Below are 23042 nucleotides of genomic sequence, written 5' to 3'. Positions count from 1 at the left end.
GATAAATGCATCTATATACTTATAAAATCTACTGCTTTTATTCATCATAGATTAAGAATAAAAAATGTGCTTAAATGATGCAATTTTATTCGATGTGAGATAAAGAGAATTTACCATTCGATCAAGACTAACCATTTTGAATTATTGTTGTTGTCATCCACTTTTATGTATGTATGTTATTTGAAGCGACTGTTCCCTAGATACATACGGTGTCGTGATATTTTATTTTTTACAACTGAATCAATTCAAAAAAGGACCTAAAGTTAGGGATCTATCAATATGTAATATTTCACCAATAAGGGCCACTGCACTACCAATAAAAAATGTAGTTGTTGTTACTGGACGACGAAATCGATTTTGAAATTTATTAACATTATCTAAAAAGTGTACTCTTTATTTCCCACGGATACTAATACCATCAACATAACACCCAATAATTTATTAGGTAAATTTGATTCAAACGTAAATTTGATGTCGCATGATTATAAAGAAGAAAATAATAATAATAAGGATTATTGAACATATGTTGAAAGAGAAAAAATAACACAAAGGCCCACAAGTGAATCATTCATGGGATTTTAAGAAAATTTATGGGCTTCAATGAAAAAAATCAAGTTGATTTGGGCCTTGGGACAGACACAAGGAAAAACATTAAAGAGAAAGTGTAGCAGCAATTATTATTTTAGACGACACGCTTGGCGACGTACAAAGTAGGGCTTTAAACTTTTCACGTGAACTTAGAAAATTTTGTCTAAGATTATTTTTACCGCTTCTCTTATTTAACCCATTTGTATATTATGTTATTACTTTAAAAAGTTAATTTAATTGAAAAACAATAATAATCATAAATTATTTCTAAATATCGTTTTATATATCATAAAACCTCATTACTAGATATTTAATATTTTCTTTATTCAACTTGTGTAATAGATGAATTTTTCTAACCTAGTATACCGATACATAAAACACGCAACTATTGAATGAACATATTCTCTGGTAATAAAATAAACTCAAAAATCATGTTAGACCTAAACATAGACACAACTAAATATTTAGAGTAAATAGACGGACAACTTATTTACTCATTTTTTATATCACATCTTAGCTACTTTTTAATTTACAAGAAAAAGAGAAATCTGCAATTTGTCTCTCTGGTTTATATCGTCGTTGGATGGGTTAACCACTGAAAAAGATTTTGCGAACTTTGGACCACTGTGAAATTTTGGCGGGTCAGTATGTCTCCTTGCCGTCAGTTGACAGTGAGTTGACTGACCAAAAATCGTTGAAATGACCATTTTACCCCTGACCCTATAATTAATCCTAAAACTAACTTCCATATTTCGTGTAAAGGGTGGGGTTCGAACCCTCGACCCCTAGTTTAAAAACCCACAAGACCAAACAGTTGAACTGAACTATATTTAACAAATCTATACAATATGTGATATATATTCACCATTTGAATTGAAACTTTAATTATGTAATATACTTATAATTATGTAATATATATATATATTCATCGTTTTTTTAAACGTTTTTTTTAAACCATGTTTTTGTAAAAAATGTAACGACTCGTTTTTAGTAAATTTTTCGTCCGAAAACGACGAAACGGCCCGTTTTTTAGTAACTTTTCATCAAAAAACGACGAAACGGCTCGTTTTTTAATAAAATTTTCGTCCAAAAACGATGAAACGACCCGTTTTTTAGTAAACTTTTCGTCCAAAAACGACGAAACGGCCTGTTTTTTAGTAAACTTTTCGTCCAAAAACGACGAAACGGCCCGTTTCTTAGTAAACTTTTCGTCCAAAAACGACGAAACGGCCCGTTTCTTAGTAAACTTTTCGTCCAAAAACGACGAAACGGCCCGTTTCTTAGTAAACTTTTCGTCCAAAAACGACGAAACGGCCCGTGTTTTAGTAAACTTTTCGTCTAAAAACGACGAAACGGCCCGTTTTTGAGTAAACTTTTCGTCCGAAAACGACGAAACGGCCCGCTTTTTAGTAAACTTTTCGTCCGAAAACGACGAAACGGCCCGCTTTTTAGTAAACTTTTCGTCCAAAAACGACGAAACGGCCCGTTTTTTATTAAACTTTTCGTCCGAAAACGATTAAACGAGCCGTTTGTTTTCGTTTTTTGGTAAACTTTTCGTCCAAAAACGACGAAACGGGTCGTTTTTTATTGTAATTTTAGTCCAAAAACGACGAAACGAGTCGTTTTTTATTGTAATTTTAGCTCAAAATCGACGAAACGACCCGACCCCAAGCATCCGAACCCAAGCACCCGAACCGAACCACCCGAACCCAAGCACCCGAACCCAAGCACCCGAACCCAACCCGAACACAAACATTTTTTTATATATATAACACGAACACAAAATACATATAACAAAACACCCGAATTATAAAATTAGGGATTTCACATACATAACATACTTATACTTATAATTAATTATTCACCTGAATTATAAACTTCGGGATTTTATAAGGGTAGCATCCGGAGACGCGGCCCAAAATTCCACGTACGGTGGAAGTTGATTTGGTTATGGCCGGCTCAGTTGACCAAAAACCAACCCGTAATCTCTCGGATCCGGAGCTCTATCCGGAGATTGATATCAATCGAGACTCCTAATAGAGCCCGATTGAAGTTCACGTTGATTATTAGAACCATCTTGACGGAGCTGGAGACGGTGGGAGCCGGTGCGACGGTGGGAGCTGGTGCGACGGTGGGAGCCGGAGACACGGTGGAAGGGGCTACGGGTTCGGGTGTTCGATGAAGATGGAGGATGAAGTGTTGTGTTGAGGAAGATGGAAGATGGCGACGGTGGTGGTGGGTATATATATATATATGAAGAATGAGTGTTGAGGAAGAAGGAGAAGTTGGGAGGGGTAAGGAAGAGGGGTGCAAGGAAAAGAAGAGGAAGTAGGGAGGATTTCTTACGGGGGAAGCAGGGAAGAAAATAATACCCGGTGGTCGGACTGCCATTTTTAGTGTCAAGCCGGTTTTCAAGCTTTTAAAAAAAATAATAAATAGAATGGCACAGATGTAACCCGCCAAATTTTCATTTGTAAAAAGACCAAAACACCCTCCATCCCAACAGTCTATAACGAAAATATTTAACGGTTGGGTACAGACTGACCCACCAAAATTTCACAGTGGTCCAAAGTCCACAAAATCTTTTTCAGTGGTTAACCCATCCAACGACGATATAAACCAGGGAGAAAAATTGCAGATTTCTCCAAGAAAAAAACGCTATCGATACAATAGAGTTTAAATTACCTAGCTTGGTCAAATTTTTTTAACAGTTAAAATTTAACATAAATTAATTGTTACATTTTCATAACAAAATTACAAAAATAAATCGGTCAACAATAAACTAACCCAAACCTAGGGCTGTGCAATGGTTCAGAACCGTGAGAACCGAACCGGAATAAAAAATGAGTGAAAAATAGAACCGGAACCGGAACCTAGTATAGTAAACCGGTTAGGTTCTAGAACCGCTAAAGCCGGTTCTTGCTAATCGGTTCTGGCTAGAACAGCCAGAACCGGTTCGATCATTTATTTATCAAATAAGTTATGCAAACTTTGCAAGTTGCAAAACAAGTTTATACAATTGTATGTTTTCTTTCACAGTAAAACTATTTTAGATTATAACATAAACATTCGTTATACTTTTTATTAAAATCTAAGTGTTGAATTTAACTAAATCATCAGCAACGATAGATTAATGGATGATCATATTATTTTATACTAAATTACCTTAATAGCTTAAATCAAAATTGACCATGGTTGCTAATTCTTGAACGTAAAGAAAGAAGATTTGAATTAAAAATGATTGAATGGATGCGGTTAATAAGTTACTCTATAAAAAATGGGGATTGGTAAATTTATTTAAAACGTTTTGAATATTCCGGTTCTTCGGTTCCAAGTCTAGAACCGCCGGTTTTACCCGGAACCGAACCGGGAACCGTTTAATGCAAATTCTAAGAACCGAGAACCGAACCGGCACACACATTAGTGGTTCTGAGACACCGGTTCGGTTCCGGTTCCTCGGTTCTGAACCGTTTTTTACTCACCCCTACCCAAACCTATTTAAAATTTACCTAAATATAGGAGTTTTGTGTTAGCTACGGTTTTGCCATGTCACAAATTCACAGGTCTAACTAAACAAATAAACATTTACATATACTATATGACAACGAGGACAACGCCATTAGCAAAACATAATTTACTCACTTAAAAGTTAAGTAATGGAAAGTTTACACGTTGGGAGAATTTTATCGAATGCTGTGAAGGCTAAAACCTTCATGTACCATAAACATCTCGGTAAAACTATATTTGTCTTATGTTATTAAGTTCCATGATACGTTTCTCGTTTACACAAGATTCCATATGCAAAAACTAAACTAGATATTTATATTTGAAGTTGTATGATTTGACATAGGGATTTAGGACCGGAGTATGTAGACCTATATCTAATACATTGGCCACTAAAGCTAAACTGAGCTGACGTCAAAAGTCCAGTTACAAAAGAGTGCATAGCGGCTATCAATCTCAAAGATGTATGGGAAGGAATGAAGAAGTGTCAGAATCTTGGATTCACAAATCTCTTGGCGTAAGCAATTTCTCTCTTCGAGTAATTGAACAAATCCTTTCCTTTGCTCAAATCCCTCCAGCTGTCAACCAGGTGATTATCCACTCTTCACTCGAGTTTAATCATTTTTAATATTATCTTTTAGCTAATTTCCTTTGCTTATTGAAGGTTGAGATGAACCCGCTTTAGCAACATAAGAACCTTAACTAATTCTACAAAAAAGAACGATATTCTTCTTACGGGTTACTCCACTTTGGGTGCATTCGGTACTACATGGGGACACAAATGTCTCATGGAATGTGACGTTCTTCAAGACATTACCAAGTCTAAAGGAAAGACAATTGCTCCGGTGATAGGTTAAAGTCAGATTTGGGTTACAATGGACTATTTAAAAAAAAGAAAAAAAACAATTTGATTTTAGTCAAAATGGGGTCCAGCCAAGATAGATAAAATTGAAATATGTCAGCTTAGATTTTTTTTTTTTATTAAAATAAGTTCACCTGCTTTATTATTATGGTGTTAGTGGTAACACATACCAAACTATCTTCAATTTCTTTAAATAGTAGTTATGATTGTCATATATCAAAAAGTTGATGAAGTGTGAACCAAGTCACACGTGCATGAATTCTGCATGTCTCAAGATTGTTTTATCTATTACTATTTTATGTTAGTTCAAGTACATGAAGCATGATTCATAATCACGTATTCACCCACGTGACTAGGAGTAGTTTGGTTTTTAGTGGCTGAATAATATGAGTAGTTGTAACTCATTTGTAACTGTTGGCTTATGTCTAGGAATGGTAGGTTTTAGTTTTCTATTTAAAGGGTGTAATTGTGCTTCTGTACCATCATGCTTTCATTCAATCAAAATATAGAATCTTAAGCCTTGTTTCTTGCTTTCATTCCCGTGTAATCAATCTATATACCAAAAATTATGGTATCAGAGCCAGAATACCTCATAACCTGAAAACCCTAATACCTGTTTCATATCCTTCATGGCCAACCCAATTCCACCAAGTTCCACACCAGCCCTCGTCATTCCAGTATTAACAGGTGAGGGTTATGACCATTGGAGCATCCCTCTAAAAACCATTCTTAAGTCCAGAGACCCGTAGGATGTTGTTTATCTCGGAGTCACTGCTCTACCCGATCCATCTCCAGAACACAGAAGTACGAAGAAGAAAGATGCTTTAGCAATGACGATTATCCAACAAGAGGTCTGTGACATTCGTGACAAAACGAGGTATATTATATTCACTATGTAGCAAGTAAACGATAAATCGGTTAATTCGTAGTGCTTAAACGAGTAACCGACCGATACTAATTATGACCTGTATACATGCTGAGGGGTCATATATGAGTTATAGATATATTATAGAGGCTAACATATTGATATTTAGGCCCCAGTACGTTTAAATCTCTTTAAACGAAAAAGGTTTCGTTTATCGATACGCTATAAGCTTAAACGCAATCGTTAATATCAAAACGAGCATTGTAGCATCCGTTAAGCCGAAAAAGATTTATAAAACACTTATATGACATGTTCTAAGCAATTCGTGAAAATATTTTTGGAATTTTACAACGAGTCAGTACGTTTTTCTTATTTTACAAAAAGAAGCTGAAAAACACTCGTTTTCGCCCTGGTTTTCGCACTCGAACTAGTTTTCTTGCGAAAAACCAAACCCGAATTAAATTTTGGACCGAAGTTTACGTATGGCACGAATACCGAGGCACCATTGGGCCAAAATGGAGGCCCAATGGGCCTTATACATTGGCGGCCGCAAAGGGGGGTGCCCTTCAAGTATTTTCTATATAAAAAAAAATTTAGAGATATTTTGGACCAAATTTTCCAGAAAATACTTACCCTTTCTGTCCTTCTTCATCCTCCAGCCCAAACCCTAAGGTAAATATTGATTTTTACTTGATTTTAACCATGATTAACATAGTTTAACCATGAAAAATTAATCCTTGATTAGTTTTAAACATGTTTAACCATCCAAAAAGCATAAAAATCAAGAAAAATCATGTTTTGATGTTAAACATGTTTACAAACCAAGAACATATACTTTTTTTGATAAAAAACACGGATTAGAACATGAATACAACGTTTTTACGGTTTGAAAGTTCGGTTTGAACCCAAAACCGAAACCCTAATTATCAAGGCTGTTACATGGATGATTTATTCTTGGTTTGATGTTATACGATATGTAGACACACCTATTTTACAGCCCGAGACCCGAAATGTGACAACTGCCCTATCCGACCCGACCCAGGTACCCGTTTTCGAATCCGATTCTTTTTATGATTTAAAATTTGTTTATTAATCTTTGTAAATTTAACATTAAATAAATTATATATATATTTTTATATTACTTAATAATAATAATAATAGTATTAATTTCCTTTCCGCCGTCCCGCCCTTCTTCTCTCTTGTCGCCGTCCAGCTTCTTTCTCTTTCTTGTCGCCGTCCCGCCTTTTACTCTCTTGTCGCCATCTCGCCCTTTCTCTCTCTTGTTGCCGTCCCGCCCCTCTGCTTAACCTTTTTCGCCTTGAACCCCTTTTTCTCTTAACTCTTTGCTTGTCCTTTGGTTCTTCCCGCCTAAGGATGTCTGCACAGCTCCACGCGCCAGACTCTTTACAAGGAAGCCTGCGTGAAGACCAGCTGTTCCAGCGATACGCGAGACGAACTCTTCTCGCAGCGCGCTAAGAATTGTAATTCTTCTCGCAGCGCGCTAAGAACGGTAGTTCTTCCCGCGACGCGCTAAGGATTTGTAGTTCTTCTCGCAGCGCGCTAAGAATCGTAGTTCTTCCCACGACGCGCGAAGAATTATAGTTCTTCCCGCGGCGCGCTAGGAATTGTAGTTCCTCCCGCGGCGCGCTAGGAAATGTAATTCTTCCCGCGGCGCGCCTTAGCCTTCTCGCGCGCGCAGCCTCTCGCGCGCAGCTTTCTCGCGCTAGACCTTAAGTCTTTTTCTGTTTTAGCCAGCCCGTTTACTTTTGTGATATCTTATCTTCTGTCTGAATAGTCACTTTCGGCGAAGCATGCGCACCAACCCCATTGGTTGGCAGAAAAAGTGACTGGCATAATCTTTTGAAATCTGCTTTTCCCATGCCTTGACCAGTACCTTTACCTGACATCTCCTTTGCTTTATTCTGTTCCTGTCAGCCTTTTTCCCTTGTCCCCTGCAGCTACCATATCTTTTGATATCTTTTACTTTTCTGATCTTTTGCTTTTTGATATCTTTTGCTTGATTCTGTAGAAGATCTTTTCCCCTTTTCTAGGAATTGTGTTCCCTAGGGTTTCCCTATATATAATACTATTTTCTTAACACTACACACACAAACACTTAAACTCTCATATGCTCTCTTCTCCCTGCCCTCTGCCGTTGTTCCTCAGCCGCCTCCTCTCTCTGCCTTCGTCTTTTCCCTTGTCCTGCCCAAATTTCCGGTAATATATAATATATAATAATTTGTTAAAGATACATATTGCTATGCTAACATAAATTCTAGACATAAAAACCAATCGTTAAACCAAGAAACTCTTATTTATAGGTTAACTTGTGCTTGTTTAAAAGTTGGTTCTTGCTTTAGCTTTCAACGCACCGTTTACATGTGAGTAATCTCGTACCTAATCCCTTTTTATTTTTAATGTTTTGGGATGTTCATGTGTTCGTACAAACTTGAGTCTTAAACTTGTTTATTAACTTTTGTCGCGCAAAACCCCATGTGTTATGGACGTAGACTTGGCTGTTTATTTGTATGTGTGGATCATTAACCGTCTTGTCGGCCTATTCCGCAGTTCTCATGGATCCATTAGATGAACACGGGAGAACTAACGTTTATGATTTCTCTTTTGTTTACACTTGCACAGTTTTCTTGTTTTTGTGCTCAATTGGGAGCACGGATTGAACTATGAGCTATGATCTAAGGCTTGATCACAATCTGATTACACCCTTGTTGAACACCAGTTATACACATGATGCGCGCAGATATTGTTAACTATTTATATGTATTAAACTTGATCTCTCACCGACACGCAAGTGTTGACGTTTTATTTTAACACATGTTCAGGTTCGCAGTAGCTGCATTCGGAGCTTGAGGACACATAGGATGTTTGCTTTTATTTTGGACCTAGATTAAAATGTAACAAGACAAGTTTATGTTATTTGAATATTTTGAATTATAATATATTGATTTATGTTATCTTGTGATTGCGTTGCGCGTGCGCGATAAATGTGTATTAATAAATATTGACACCAAATAGTGTCACGAGTAATGAAACAATACGTGGCGCCCCGATGTATAATCCGCCGTCGGTCGGGGTGTTACAGATTGGTATCAGAGCTCCGTGACTTTAGGATAGGTGGTTAGACGTAACGACCTAGAGTACCTAAGAGTCCCTTCTCGCGCATGAGAAATATCTCATGTTTGCGCGCTAATTGTTATTTACTCGATATTTATAAAATATGTTGGCGCATACGCAGCACTTGATTTCATGTTTTATTCGCGATCTTTCGATTTTTATTAAATTTCAATTTATCTCTTTACTTATTCGTTTGTTGTGGGGATTGAAAATCCGAGAAGTCATGGTGGTACATGAATAGTTGATTTACAATTACCATTAACTTTATGTTTTAAATTGAAGATTTGAAAAGTCATTGTGATACATAAATTGTCAATCTCCAATATTCATTTACTCGATATTTTAAATTGAAGATTTGAAAAGTCATGGTGATACATGAATTGTCAATCTCCAATATTCATTTAATCGATATTTTAAATTGAAGATTTGAAAAGTCATGGTGATACATGAATTGTCAATCTCCAACATTCATTTACTCGATATTTTAAATTGGGAATTCGGAAAGTCATGGTGATACATGAATTGTCGATTTTCAATTCGAATTCATTACCTGTATTAAGTTTATATTTTACTTCAAATTTGATAGCATTTAACTCCGCGAAACAAGCTTTACGACGATATACTTTGCTATAAAACGATTTCCTATACCAAGATATTAACAAAAACTAAAACTTTTATAGAATGCCTCCGCTTTCTCGCCGTCATCAGAGGAGAGAAGCCTCGCGCATACGTAGGCAGCAACGTTCCCAGGAAATGGCCGCCGCAATAGCCCAAGCCTTAAACCAAACTAATACCAACCCCTCCGGATACAATATTAAATCCTTTAATGCGGGTAACCCTCCGAAATTCACCGGACTTGAAGGCGCCACCGTAATGCTCCAGTGGCTCGAGAAAATTGAAAACACTTTCCTCCATACCCAATGCCCTCTAGACCGACGAACCTTATATGCCTCTAGTGTCCTGGAATCAAGGGCGCTTACTTGGTGGAACGGAGTAGCTCATGCGCGTGGCGGAGAGGCTGCTTCTAGCATGCTCTGGGAGGAATTCAAGGAAATCTTGACGCGAGAATTCTGCCCTCCCAACGAAGTAAAGCGCCTGGAGGAAGAGTTTTGGAACCTGAAACAGTACAGTGGCGAAGCGCGCGAGTACGCGACGCGCTTCCATGAATTAAGCTTGCTTGTCCCGCACCTAGTTACCCCTTCCCGCCGAGCCATCGAGAAGTTTCTTGGGGGTCTCCCCATGGAAATTCAAGATTCTGTATGGGCCAGGAACCCAGCAACCCTCTCTGACGCCATCGAGTTGGCCGCTGTGCTCAGCGACAACCATGTCAGGGCAGGAACCCTGTTCCTGCGGGGAGCCGAAAAGACCAAACTCACCAAGACTGTCCCAGAACCAACAGAAACCAAACCAGAACCCTCAAACCGTAACAACCTCAAGCGCAGGCGCAAAGCCTACGCGCTTACCAACCCGCTCGTTGTCCAGCAACCCGCCTACCAACCTCCAGTATACGCTCCTAACCCACTGTCACCCTACCCCACACCCCCTGTAGTCCATAACTATGCCTTAACCAATCCCGCACTCCCTGCCCCGCCAACTAAGAAACCCTACACAGGAAACCAACCGTTTTGCCCAATCTGTAGACTTCATCACCAAACTCACACCCCGTGTCGACAATGTAACCGATGTGGCCGCGTTGGCCACTCTGCTGAGTACTGTAGAGTCCCTTCCGCCAACCCAACTGCGCAAACACCACCAGCCTACCTGCAGAACCCACAACCAACATACCCTAATCCACGACCCAGGTCGTGCTATAACTGCGGTGATCCCAGTCATTTCCGGAACGCGTGCCCGAGACTGCAAGTTCAAATTACGCAAGCGAATCCGGTTAACCAAATTTCGAACCAAGTGACGCGCGGACGAGCTTTTAACATAACCGCGCACCAAGCGCAAGCGAATAATGACGTGGTTAATGGTACATTTTTACTTAACGGACATTATGCATCTATACTTTTTGATACTGGCGCCGATAGAAGTTTTATTTCTCGCGCATTTGAGCAGAAACTTTCGCGACCGCGAGTAAACTTAAGCGAAAACTTTTCAGTTGAATTGGCTAATGGTGAAACTATTTTAATAAACTCCGTAATCAAAGATTGCACGCTTAACCTTAACGAAAACGATTTTCTGATCGACCTCATCCCCATGCCTCTTGGAAGTTTTGATGTTATTATTGGTATGGATTGGCTCTCGCAAAACCGCGCTGAAGTTATTTGCGCCAAGAAGTTGATTCGCATCCCTCGAGAAAATGGTGATCTTCATATCTACGGCGAGAAACCGTCTAACGGTCTTAAACTTATGTCTTGCGCTGAAACCCGAAGACTCTTGCGGAAGAAATGTATCGCATTCTTAGCCCATGTGGTCAAACCCGATGAAGGAAAGAAGAAACTTTGTGAAATCCCTATCGTGCGTGACTTTCCTGAAGTCTTTCCCGATGATCTTTCTGGTTTACCTCCCGTTCGGGAAGTCGAGTTTCGTATTGATCTTGTCCCTGGTGCTTCCCCCATAGCCAAATCTCCTTATCGTCTTGCACCCGCTGAGATGCAAGAATTAGCAAGTCAACTTCAAGAGTTGACCGATAAAGGATTCATTCGCCCTAGCTCTTCGCCCTGGGGTGCTCCGGTGTTGTTCGTTAAAAAGAAAGACGGTTCGTTTCGCATGTGTATTGATTACCGCGAGCTGAACAAGCTCACCATTAAGAACCGGTATCCCTTACCGCGTATTGACGACCTCTTTGATCAACTCCAAGGTGCCTCTTGTTTCTCCAAAATCGATCTTCGTTCTGGCTATCACCAGTTGCGTATCAGCGAAGAAAACGTTCCCAAGACTGCTTTTCGAACCCGCTACGGTCATTTTGAATTCTTGGTCATGCCCTTCGGTTTAACCAACGCACCCGCTGTCTTCATGGATCTAATGAATCGGGTGTGTAGGCCTTTCTTGGACCGATTCGTGATCGTGTTTATCGATGATGTTCTGGTGTATTCTAAAACCAAGGCCGAGCATGAGCAACATCTTCGGTTGGTGTTGCAAAAGCTTCGAACCGAGCAACTCTTTGCCAAACTCTCCAAGTGTGAATTTTGGTCGGATGAAGTACAGTTTCTTGGTCATGTTGTAAACAAGATGGGTATTCATGTCGACCCATCCAAGATTGAAGCAATCAAGAAATGGATTACGCCATCCACTCCTACCGAAATCCGTTCCTTTTTGGGCTTAGCTGGTTACTACCGGCGATTTATTTCGAACTTCTCAAAGATCGCTTTGCCTTTAACAGCTTTAACGCACAAAGGCAAACCGTATATTTGGGGCTCGAAGCAAGAAGAAGCCTTTCTGACGCTCAAGCAATTGTTGTGCGAAGCTCCTGTTCTAGCGTTACCTGAGGGTACTGACGATTTTGTCGTGTATTGTGATGCCTCCAACCAAGGTCTCGGTTGTGTACTTATGCAACGAGGCAAGGTTATCGCTTACGCGTCTAGGCAACTCAAAATTCATGAAAAGAATTATACGACTCACGACCTCGAACTTGGTGCAGTTGTATTTGCTTTAAAAATCTGGAGACACTACCTTTATGGGACTAAGTGTATCATTTACACCGACCATAAAAGCCTTCAGCATATTTTTGATCAAAAGGAACTTAACATGAGACAACGCCGATGGAACGAACTCATCAGCGATTACGATTGTGAGATCCGATATCACCCTGGAAAGGCTAATGTGGTAGCTGATGCGCTCAGCCGCAAACCCTGCCAGCTTAACTGTATCTTGCCGCGCACGCAGCTTCACTTCGCGCCGATTCAAAGCAATCTTGAATCATGCATTCGTGACGCGCAGCGCGCATCCATCAGCAATGGCAACCTTCGCGCCGAGTTAGCGTGTGGCGCGGAAGCGCATTTTGTCCCTAATCTGAGTGGAATTCTCTGTTATCTCAATCGCATCTGGATCCCCAATGATGAGAATCTTCGCTCTATCCTTCTGAGTGAAGCGCACAAATCTCGGTATTCCGTTCATCCTGGTGCTGACAAAATGTACAAAGATTTGCGCCTTTCTTATTGGTGGCCTGGTATGAAAAAGGATATTGCTGTGTTCGTAGCTAAATGCCTAACTTGTTCTAAGGTAAAAGCTGAACATCAACGCCCATCTGGTTTGCTCGAACAACCTGAAATTCCTACGTGGAAATGGGAAAGTATAGCAATGGACTTTATCACCAAGTTACCCTTGACTGCAAGTAAACATGATAGCATTTGGGTAATAGTGGATCGATTGACCAAGTCTGCCCACTTTCTGCCCATTCGTGAAACCTACCGTGTTGAACAACTTGCGCATCTTTATGTCAAGGAAATTGTCTGCCGTCATGGTACTCCCTTGAGCATCATATCCGATCGCGATGGCCGTTTTATATCTCGCTTTTGGAAATCTCTCCAAACTGCGTTAGGAACTCGTTTGGACATGAGTACTGCATATCATCCTCAGACTGACGGACAGTCTGAGCGAACCATCCAAACCCTTGAGGATATGCTTCGATCTTGTGTTCTTGATTTTGGAGGTAATTGGGATTCGCACCTACCTCTGATCGAGTTCTCTTATAATAACAGCTATCATTCCAGCATCGGTATGGCCCCATTTGAAGCACTTTACGGTCGAAAGTGCCGCTCGCCGATTTGTTGGAGCGAAGTGGGTGAAGTTCAAATCACAGGACCCGAACTAGTTCAAGAGACAACCGATAAAATCGCCAAGATCCGTGATCATCTGCTGACTGCCAGAAGCCGACAGAAGAGTTACGCAGATCGCAGGCGGAAGCCTCTCGAATTTTTAGTTAGTGATCTTGTTCTCCTCAAAGTGTCGCCCTGGAAGGGTGTTGTTCGCTTTGGGAAGAAAGGTAAGCTTGCACCTCGTTATGTTGGACCATTCAAGATTCTTGCGAGGGTGGGAAAGGTTGCCTACAAGCTTGACCTACCGCCCGCGCTCAGCAATGTGCATCCAACTTTCCATGTATCCAATCTCAAGAAATGTTTAGCTGACGAGAACCTCCACATACCACTTGATGAAGTTCAAGTTGATGAGTCTATGCATTTCGTTGAGAAGCTTGTTGAGATTATGGATCGCGAGGTAAAGCAAACCAAGCGCAGTCGCATCCCTATTGTTAAAGTTCGTTGGCAGTCCAAGCGCGGAGCCGAGTTCACTTGGGAAAGGGAAGATCAGATGAAGATCAAGTACCCGCACCTTTTCTCTGCGCGACCTACTTCGAGATAAATTTCGGGACGAAATTTCTTAAAGTAGGGGAGACTGTGACAACTGCCCTATCCGACCCGACCCAGGTACCCGTTTTCGAATCCGATTCTTTTTATGATTTAAAATTTGTTTATTAATCTTTGTAAATTTAACATTAAATAAATTATATATATATTTTTATATTACTTAATAATAATAATAATAATAGTATTAATTTCCTTTCCGCCGTCCCGCCCTTCTTCTCTCTTGTCGCCGTCCCGCTTCTTTCTCTTTCTTGTCGCCGTCCCGCCTTTTTCTCTCTTGTCGCCATCTCGCCCTTTCTCTCTCTTGTTGCCGTCCCGCCCCTCTGCTTAACCTTTTTCGCCTTGAACCCCTTTTTCTTTTAACTCTTTGCTTGTCCTTTGGTTCTTCCCGCCTAAGGATGTCTGCGCAGCTCCACGCGCCAGACTCTTTACAAGGAAGCCTGCGTGAAGACCAGCTGTTCCAGCGATACGCGAGACGAACTCTTCTCGCAGCGCGCTAAGAACGGTAGTTCTTCCCGCGACGCGCTAAGGATTTGTAGTTCTTCTCGCAGCGCGCTAAGAATCGTAGTTCTTCCCACGACGCGCGAAGAATTATAGTTCTTCCCGCGGCGCGCTAGGAATTGTAGTTCCTCCCGCGGCGCGCTAAGAAATGTAATTCTTCCCGCGGCGCGCCTTAGCCTTCTCGCGCGCGCAGCCTCTCGCGCGCAGCTTTCTCGCGCTAGACCTTAAGTCTTTTTCTGTTTTAGCCAGCCCGTTTACTTTTGTGATATCTTATCTTCTGTCTGAATAGTCACTTTCGGCGAAGCATGCGCACCAACCCCATTGGTTGGCAGAAAAAGTGACTGACATAATCTTTTGAAATCTGCTTTTCCCATGCCTTGACCAGTACCTTTACCTGACACCTCCTTTGCTTTATTCTGTTCCTGTCAGCCTTTTTCCCTTGTCCCCTGCAGCTACCATATCTTTTGATATCTTTTACTTTTCTGATCTTTTGCTTTTTGATATCTTTTGCTTGATTCTGTAGAAGATCTTTTCCCCTTTTCTAGGAATTGTGTTCCCTAGGGTTTCCCTATATATAATACTATTTTCTTAACACTACACACACAAACACTTAAACTCTCATCTGCTCTCTTCTCCCTGCCCTCTGCCGTTGTTCCTCAGCCGCCTCCTCTCTCTGCCTTCGTCTTTTCCCTTGTCCTGCCCAGATTTCCGGTAATATATAATATATAATAATTTGTTAAAGATACATATTGCTATGCTAACATAAATTCTAGACATAAAAACCAATCGTTAAACCAATAAACTCTTATTTATAGGTTAACTTGTGCTTGTTTAAAAGTTGGTTCTTGCTTTAGCTTTCAACGCACCGTTTACATGTGAGTAATCTCGTACCTAATCCCTTTTTATTTTTAATGTTTTGGGATGTTCATGTGTTCGTACAAACTTGAGTCTTAAACTTGTTTATTAACTTTTGTCGCGCAAAACCCCATGTGTTATGGACGTAGACTTGGCTGTTTATTTGTATGTGTGGATCATTAACCGTCTTGTCGGCCTATTCCGCAGTTTTCATGGATCCATTAAATGAACACGGGAGAACTATCGTTTATGATTTCTCTTTTGTTTACACTTGCACAGTTTTCTTGTTTTTGTGCTCAATTGGGAGCACGGATTGAACTATGAGCTATGATCTAAGGCTTGATCACAATCTGATTACACCCTTGTTGAACACCAGTTATACACATGATGCGCGCAGATATTGTTAACTATTTATATGTATTAAACTTGATCTCTCACCGACACGCAAGTGTTGACGTTTTATTTTAACACATGTTCAGGTTCGCAGTAGCTGCATTCGGAGCTTGAGGACACATAGGATGTTTGCTTTTATTTTGGACCTAGATTAAAATGTAACAAGACAAGTTTATGTTATTTGAATATTTTGAATTATAATATATTGATTTATGTTATCTTGTGATTGCGTTGCGCGTGCGCGATAAATGTGTATTAATAAATATTGATACCAAATAGTGTCACGATTAATGAAACAATACGTGGCGCCCCGATGTATAATCCGCCGTCGGTCGGGGTGTTACACGAAAAGTCGTTTAAGCTAGCAAAACTCATCGAAAACCAACAAGGTAAACCCGTAACACTCGTTAAAGGGCTGTTTAGTATTAGGTTGTGACGTGCTTGTTGTTAGCTTGTGAAAATTTTAGGGACATTAGGGATCATATAAATGAGTCCCTGTTCAAATTTGGTAATTTTACGATAAACGGAGAATATTTGGTGAATTTATTTCCGTTTATTAGCGTTTATTTGGGAAAAATAGCTAACCATATTGAAAAATTATGAAATTTGGTTTTAGAGATTAATATGTGATGGTAAGATCACTGGTAAATTTTGGGGATCATTGGAAATGCCTAAGTATGTTTTGTGCAATTATGATTTAACCAAATTTTAACAGCCGAAAAACGCACAAAAAGGCATTTTGTCGAAGGCCTTAGGTTCTGGAGATTTTTCAGGGGCTATGTAATAATATTGAGACCATTTGTAAAAATTATCGGATTTTTTGGAGGTCGTTTGATATAAACGGGCCATTTATTACACGAATATAACCTATTAAATGAATTTTTATAAATAAATAATTAATCATAAAATTTCTGAAAATACTATTATTAAATTCTCCATATTTTAATGTATTTTTACAAAAATTTATATAATTTATATATAAGTACATATTTAGTTATGATTAATCAAAGATTTAAATTATTATTGTTTTAACGAAACCGGTAGTTTGATGTTTAACGGACTGACTGGTACGTCAAAATATCAAAAGTGGTCAAATATTTTATTTTTGGATGAAATTGATAAAAACGAACTTCTTACGAGAATTCCGGATAATTCGGGTGGATTATACGCGTCTTGTATAATCAAACCCGTGTGAAAACGAAAACGAACCCTGCGATCAATCTAGATACCGAAACCTTAAAATTCTTTTATAAATTAAATCATTTTATCAATCAATATGTTTACTTAAGTTTTTATGATCTTACCTATTCCCGAAACGCGTAAACGATCAACTTGGCTAGGCTCGGAAAACGGTGAAACTGAGCCAAATCTGATTTTAAGTATTTCACAGTATACAACGTCACAATCTAAGACTATGGTCATGTTTTGGGCCTAACAGCTATAACCAAACTAGTTATACAGCCCAATTTGGTTTAAACACTGTACTAGTATTAACAATACGATACCGATTATAGGATACGGGTTATAATCGAGGCATAACACTTATTGACGTATATTACCTGCTCGAACCACAATAAGGTGAGTTTCACGACCCCACTTCCTAAACTGTTTTACGAACTTTTGGCGTGGAAAGCATGTTTACATATACTTATATACTTGAAAACGTGTGGTGATGTGAATTATCTAAGTACTAACACTTGAAAGTCCCCACACACAAGTGATTAACTTCGTGCCGGTGACGTGTGGATAGTACTATCGGTTTGAAAAACCCAACTGACAGAGCCGGTGCGGTATGCCGGAACATGTTAACCCAGTTGCACATTGTCATTTAAACTTATTACATACTGCTATGTGGTGTTAGACATAGTACATACTTGGGGCAAAGTGGCTGTTAAATGCCAACGGGAGTGCATGGGCAGGGGTGGTCATGTGTTTTAGCTCGTTTCGGTTTCACTTGTGGCTTAGTATAATACATCATACACATACATGTATACATACACACTGTAAACTTTACGAACTCGTATACTGATTTCGTTGATACTCGTGAAACTTGAAACTCACCAACTAGACGTAGTTGACCCGTTTTAACATGCTTTTTAGGTAAAGCAAAGGTGGAATGATTTGCTTATGTTCTTGGTGTTAGGAATGAAGTTGAATAGCTGTGAATAGACGCAGATATATAATATTGAATAAGAAGCTCGTAAAACGGTTATGTGATTCTCATCTAGTTTGTAAACATAGTACCAACCCATGTAATATGATGTAAATTAGTTTGTGAATTTCTTTATAAACAATGTTGTTGATACCAGTATTATCTGTTACATTCCCGTTTTACGCTTCCGCAACTGCCTAGTCGGGGTATGACAAGGTCCATGACTCACTGTTTTCGCATATTGTAGCCTGCGAATCCGCGAAAGAAACATGTGAAACGCTTCAACTTGAATACTAGGGTGATTCTCAGGTCCAATCAGTCAAGCTACAAAGTCTCAGGTGTGAATTCGAGAATTTTAGTATGGAAACTGATGAGATCGTGGGGTCCTATTTCTCTAGAGTTATGAATAATATGGGGAGCCAACGCTCCTTCGGTGAAGAACTTACCGACCAAAAAATCGTAGCAAAAGTCCTCCGTAGGCTATCAACAAAGTTTGATTATGTGATCCCGTCTATTGAAGTGGTGTTCGATTTCTCTGAGATAACCCAGGTAAAACTGATGGGGCTTCTTCAATCTCAGGAGGAATGTCTCAACAGCAGGATCCCATGTGATGCAGTTAAAATACCCGAAGTTCAGGAATCAGGAGGAGCAAGCTCTCAGGATTTTCATGATCCGGCCAGATTCTTTCGAGGTCGTGGACCTTCTAGGGGGTGTGGAGCTATTGGTCGAGGCAGGGGACTCTTGATAGAAGCTAAGTCCCACAATGTTACGTTTGCAAAAAATTTGGCCATGTTAGAAAATATTGCTAGTATAACCAGGAGGAGCCACAAGTGAATGTTGCAGAAAATGATGGCCAAAACGAGGCTGCATATGAGGAGGATAATGCATTCATGCACCTTTCTTTTCATTAAGCCACTCAAGACCATTTAGCCTTGATGATGAATGCATCCAGCTATAACCAAAAGTCTTACCTATGGTTCATAGACTTAGGGTGTTCAAATCACATGACAGGTCTAAGAGAAAGCTTCACTGTGCTTGATGAAAGCTTTAAGCTCTTGGTAAGACTAGGAAATAAAAACCATGTTGGTGTAGAAGGCAAGGGCGTAGTTCGTATACCCACCGGTCAAGGTGCTTACAAACTCCTAGAGGATGTGTTCTATGCTCCCAAGTTAGAATACAACCTTTTGAGTGTGGGGCAACTTATAAGGAAAGGGTTCTCTCTCCTCTTTGATGAAGGCAAATGCACAGTTCAAAGCAAGCAAACTGGAAAGGTGATCATGCAAATAGAAGTGGCTTCCAACAACATGTTCATGCTTGATTCAACATGCCTTATTGCACTCAAGGATGCTCCATCTAATCCACAAGAAGAAGAAGAAGCTTTACAATGGCATCTAAGAGGCGGGGAGTTCTGTTCACATGAGTTCAATGCCTTTTGTACTAAAGTTGGCATCAAACGTGAAATCACAGTTCCATATACCCCTCAAAACAATGGTGTTATGGAGAGAAAAAATAGAACTGTGATGAATTTAGCCCGAAGTATGCTTAAAGAAAAAGATCTTCTTAACTTCTTGTGGGCAGAAGCTGTGGCAGCTGCAGTATATTCTATAAATAGGTCTCCCACAAAAGCACTTATTAATCAAACACCCCTACATGCATGGAGTGGGGTGAAGCCATATCTGAGCCACATGAGAACCTTCGGGTGTATTGCCTATGGCAATGTACCCTCACAGCAACGGAAGAAACTAGAAGACAGATCTCAACAAGCAATATTAGTGGGGTACTCAAGTGCTGATGGTGTTTATAAGTTGTATAACCCAGACACTTAGAAAGTTAGTATAAAAAGGGATGTTGAATTCTTGGAGAATAAAAAGTGGGATTGGAATTTTATGCCTAAATCTAATACCTTACCTACCACTACCTTACGTTTCACAGATCCTTTCCCTGGAAACCCTTGTGAGCTTCCAAATCAACCTATTCCAACAGTACAAGTACCCTTCAATGACCAACACCCAAATGACACCTCACCTATACCTACCAACCATGATGTTACAACCCATGAGACAAATAATTCACTTCCACAACACCCAACCAGTCAACCGATCCCTCATGCCCACTTGCCTGGTCCCTCTCAATTAAATCAGCCAATTCCTCATGGCCCTACCAAACGCAACACTAAGACTCCTTCCTGGATGAAAGACTTTGAAAATGGGGAAGGCTTATCAGGAAGTGAAGATGAAAACTTTGGAACATGGCACTTTGCTCTTAGTGTCGCAGACCCAATCTCTTACCAAGAAGCAGCTCAGTCTGATGCTTGGGTTGAAGCAATGAATTACGAAATCAATTCGATCATAAAAAATCAAACTTGGGTGCTTGTTGCTCTACCAGAAGGAAGAAAAATTGTGGGGGTCAAGTGGTTGTTTATTAAGACGAAATCAGGGCCTAATGGATGTGGTGTAAAGCTCAAAGCTCGATTGGTGGCCAAAGGATACTTACGACAACCGGGTATCGATTATCAATTAATGTTTGCTCATGTTTCTTGCTTCGAAACCATACGGCTTATGATTGTAGTTGCTGCTTCTAAAGGTTGGAGCATTCACCAACTGGATGTCAAATCGACATTCTTAAACAGTGAGCTTGATGAAAGAATTTATGTTGATAAGGCGGATTGTGTCATAAGAGTACCCAGATATGGTGTATCGTTTACACAAGGCACTGTACGGGCTCAAGAAAGCGCCAAGGGCATGGTATTCCAAGATTGACAAGTACTTTCATGATCATGATTATCACAAGAGTCAAATTGAACCAACACTGTATGTCAAACAAACCGAAACAGGTAATTCCATCTACGTGTGTCTTTATGTTGATGACATTATATGTGCTTCTTCTAGTAACAAGTTGTTTTGAAGTTTAAGCAAACCATGAAACAGTTTTTTTGAAATGACTGACCCTGGTTTGCTTAAAGTGTTTCTTGGGTTAGAGGTGGAACAAACTGAAAAAGGTGTTTTTCTACATCAAACTTCTTATGCTCAGAACTTGCTAACTAAGTTTGGTGTGACAATAACTAAACAAGAAACAACACCAATGAACATCAATGATAAACTTTCAGTTGCATGGAGGTGCGGGTGCTAAAGCTAATGGGGAAGCGTTTAGAAGCATGGTGGGTGGTTTGATATACCTTACTCACACACGTCCTGACCTGTCATATGCCGTGAATCTGATGGCCCGTTTCATGCAAAACCCATCAAAGATTCATATGGGTGCAGCTCGACGGATACTCAAATATGTTGCATGCTCGGTTGATGTGGGAATTTGGTATGAAAAAGGTGGAGAAACAACACTAATGGGTTATAGTGATAGCGACTGGGCCAACTGCGTGGATGATCGAAAAAGTTTTTCAGCCTACTTATTCTCTTTTGGTAATGGGGCTATATCCTGGAGCTCAAAGAAACAGCCCACTGTTGCCTTATCTAGCACCGAGGCTAAATACATTGCTGCCGCTGGAGCTTCTTGTCAGGCAACTTGGCTTCGTAGAATTCTTGAGGATATGGGGTTATACCAATCTGATCCGACAGTTATTTCCTGTGACAACAAGTCAGCCATAAGTCTTTCTCGAAACCCGGTATATCATAGTCGATCGAAGCATATTGAATTAAAGTTTCATTATATAAGGGAAATGGTTCAAAAAGGTGTGGTAGAGTTGAAGTTCTGTAGTGCTCATGATCAGGTTGCGGATGTCTTAACAAAGTCTCTTAGCAATAAAAAGTTCACTTATTTTCGTTGGTTGCTAGGAATGAGGAAGCTTGGTTCATGGGAGGGTGATGAAGTGTGAACCAAGTCACACGTGCATGAATTCTGCATGGCTCAAGATTGTTTTATCTATTATTATTTTATGTTAGTTCAAGTACATGGAGCATGATTCATAACCACGTATTCACCCACGTGACTAGGAGTAGTTTGGTTTTTAGTGGCTGAATAATAGGAGTAGTTGTAACTCCTTTGTAACTGTTGGCTTATGCCTAGGAATGGTAGGTTTTACTTTTCTATTTAAAGGGTGTAATTGTGATTCTGTACCATCATGATTTCATTCAATCAAAATATAGAATCTTGAGCCTTGTTTCTTGTTTTCATTCCTGTGTAATCAATCTCTATACCAACACTACAATCCTTTGATCCCTAAATTCTATTTTAACATCGATTTAGTATTGATTACATACAGGTTTGTCTAAGATGGATGTATGAACAATGTGTTAGTTTTGTAGTAAAGAGTTAATAGTGAGAGGATGAGACAAAACTTAGATATCTTTGACTGGTCACTAACCAAGGAAGAGTTGACCAAAGTTAGCCAAATTATTCAACAAAAACATATTTATCTATCTGGCTCGATCGATGCTGAACGAGCCTCACGATGTACTTGCTGAGATTGATGCAGATCTTTCGTTTCAGTAAATTGTTTTGTCATAAACTAAGGCACTTAGAATCAATAAGAATTGGTTTGGTTGAATTGTATCATCTCTTACTATCCCTTATTATGTAACATGTTATAGACCTACTATTGATTGCATCATTTGGTAATACAAGGATTGTGTGACAATATCTTAAAATCTAGCATCAACTTTTTGTTAGATTTATAATTATTCTTATTACAACTGATAAACTGATTGTTTTAATATTATTTTTTTTACGGTAAGCTTTGAAAATTATTTGTCCGTATAATTTGGCCATTCGGTAAAGGACACCCGTGGCCTGATCTAGTGTCGACATAGAATAAGTGTGCGATGAATGACATGAGTTCTCATGGAGGTAGTGATGGATATCGAACCTAACAGAACCGATATCACCTTAGCGACATTGGTGTCAGTAACGATATTCGATTTTATGGTTTTTGAT

At 39.7% G+C, this 23042-nt stretch overlaps 1 pseudogene; it reads left to right on the top strand.

Annotated features, from left to right (window-relative positions):
• The first annotated feature begins 4244 nt into the window (after positions 1-4244).
• Positions 4245-22601, top strand: LOC143597620 (D-galacturonate reductase-like; annotated as a pseudogene).
• The last annotated feature ends 441 nt before the right edge of the window (positions 22602-23042 follow it).

Source organism: Bidens hawaiensis, unplaced genomic scaffold (assembly GCF_021521415.1).
Source record: "Bidens hawaiensis isolate Kalapana, Puna unplaced genomic scaffold, B.hawaiensis_p1.1 tig00001792_1, whole genome shotgun sequence".
Taxonomy (NCBI): domain Eukaryota; kingdom Viridiplantae; phylum Streptophyta; class Magnoliopsida; order Asterales; family Asteraceae; genus Bidens; species Bidens hawaiensis.
The sequence above is the reverse complement of the archived record's forward strand: the minus strand, read 5'-3'. Positions and strand labels throughout refer to the sequence as shown.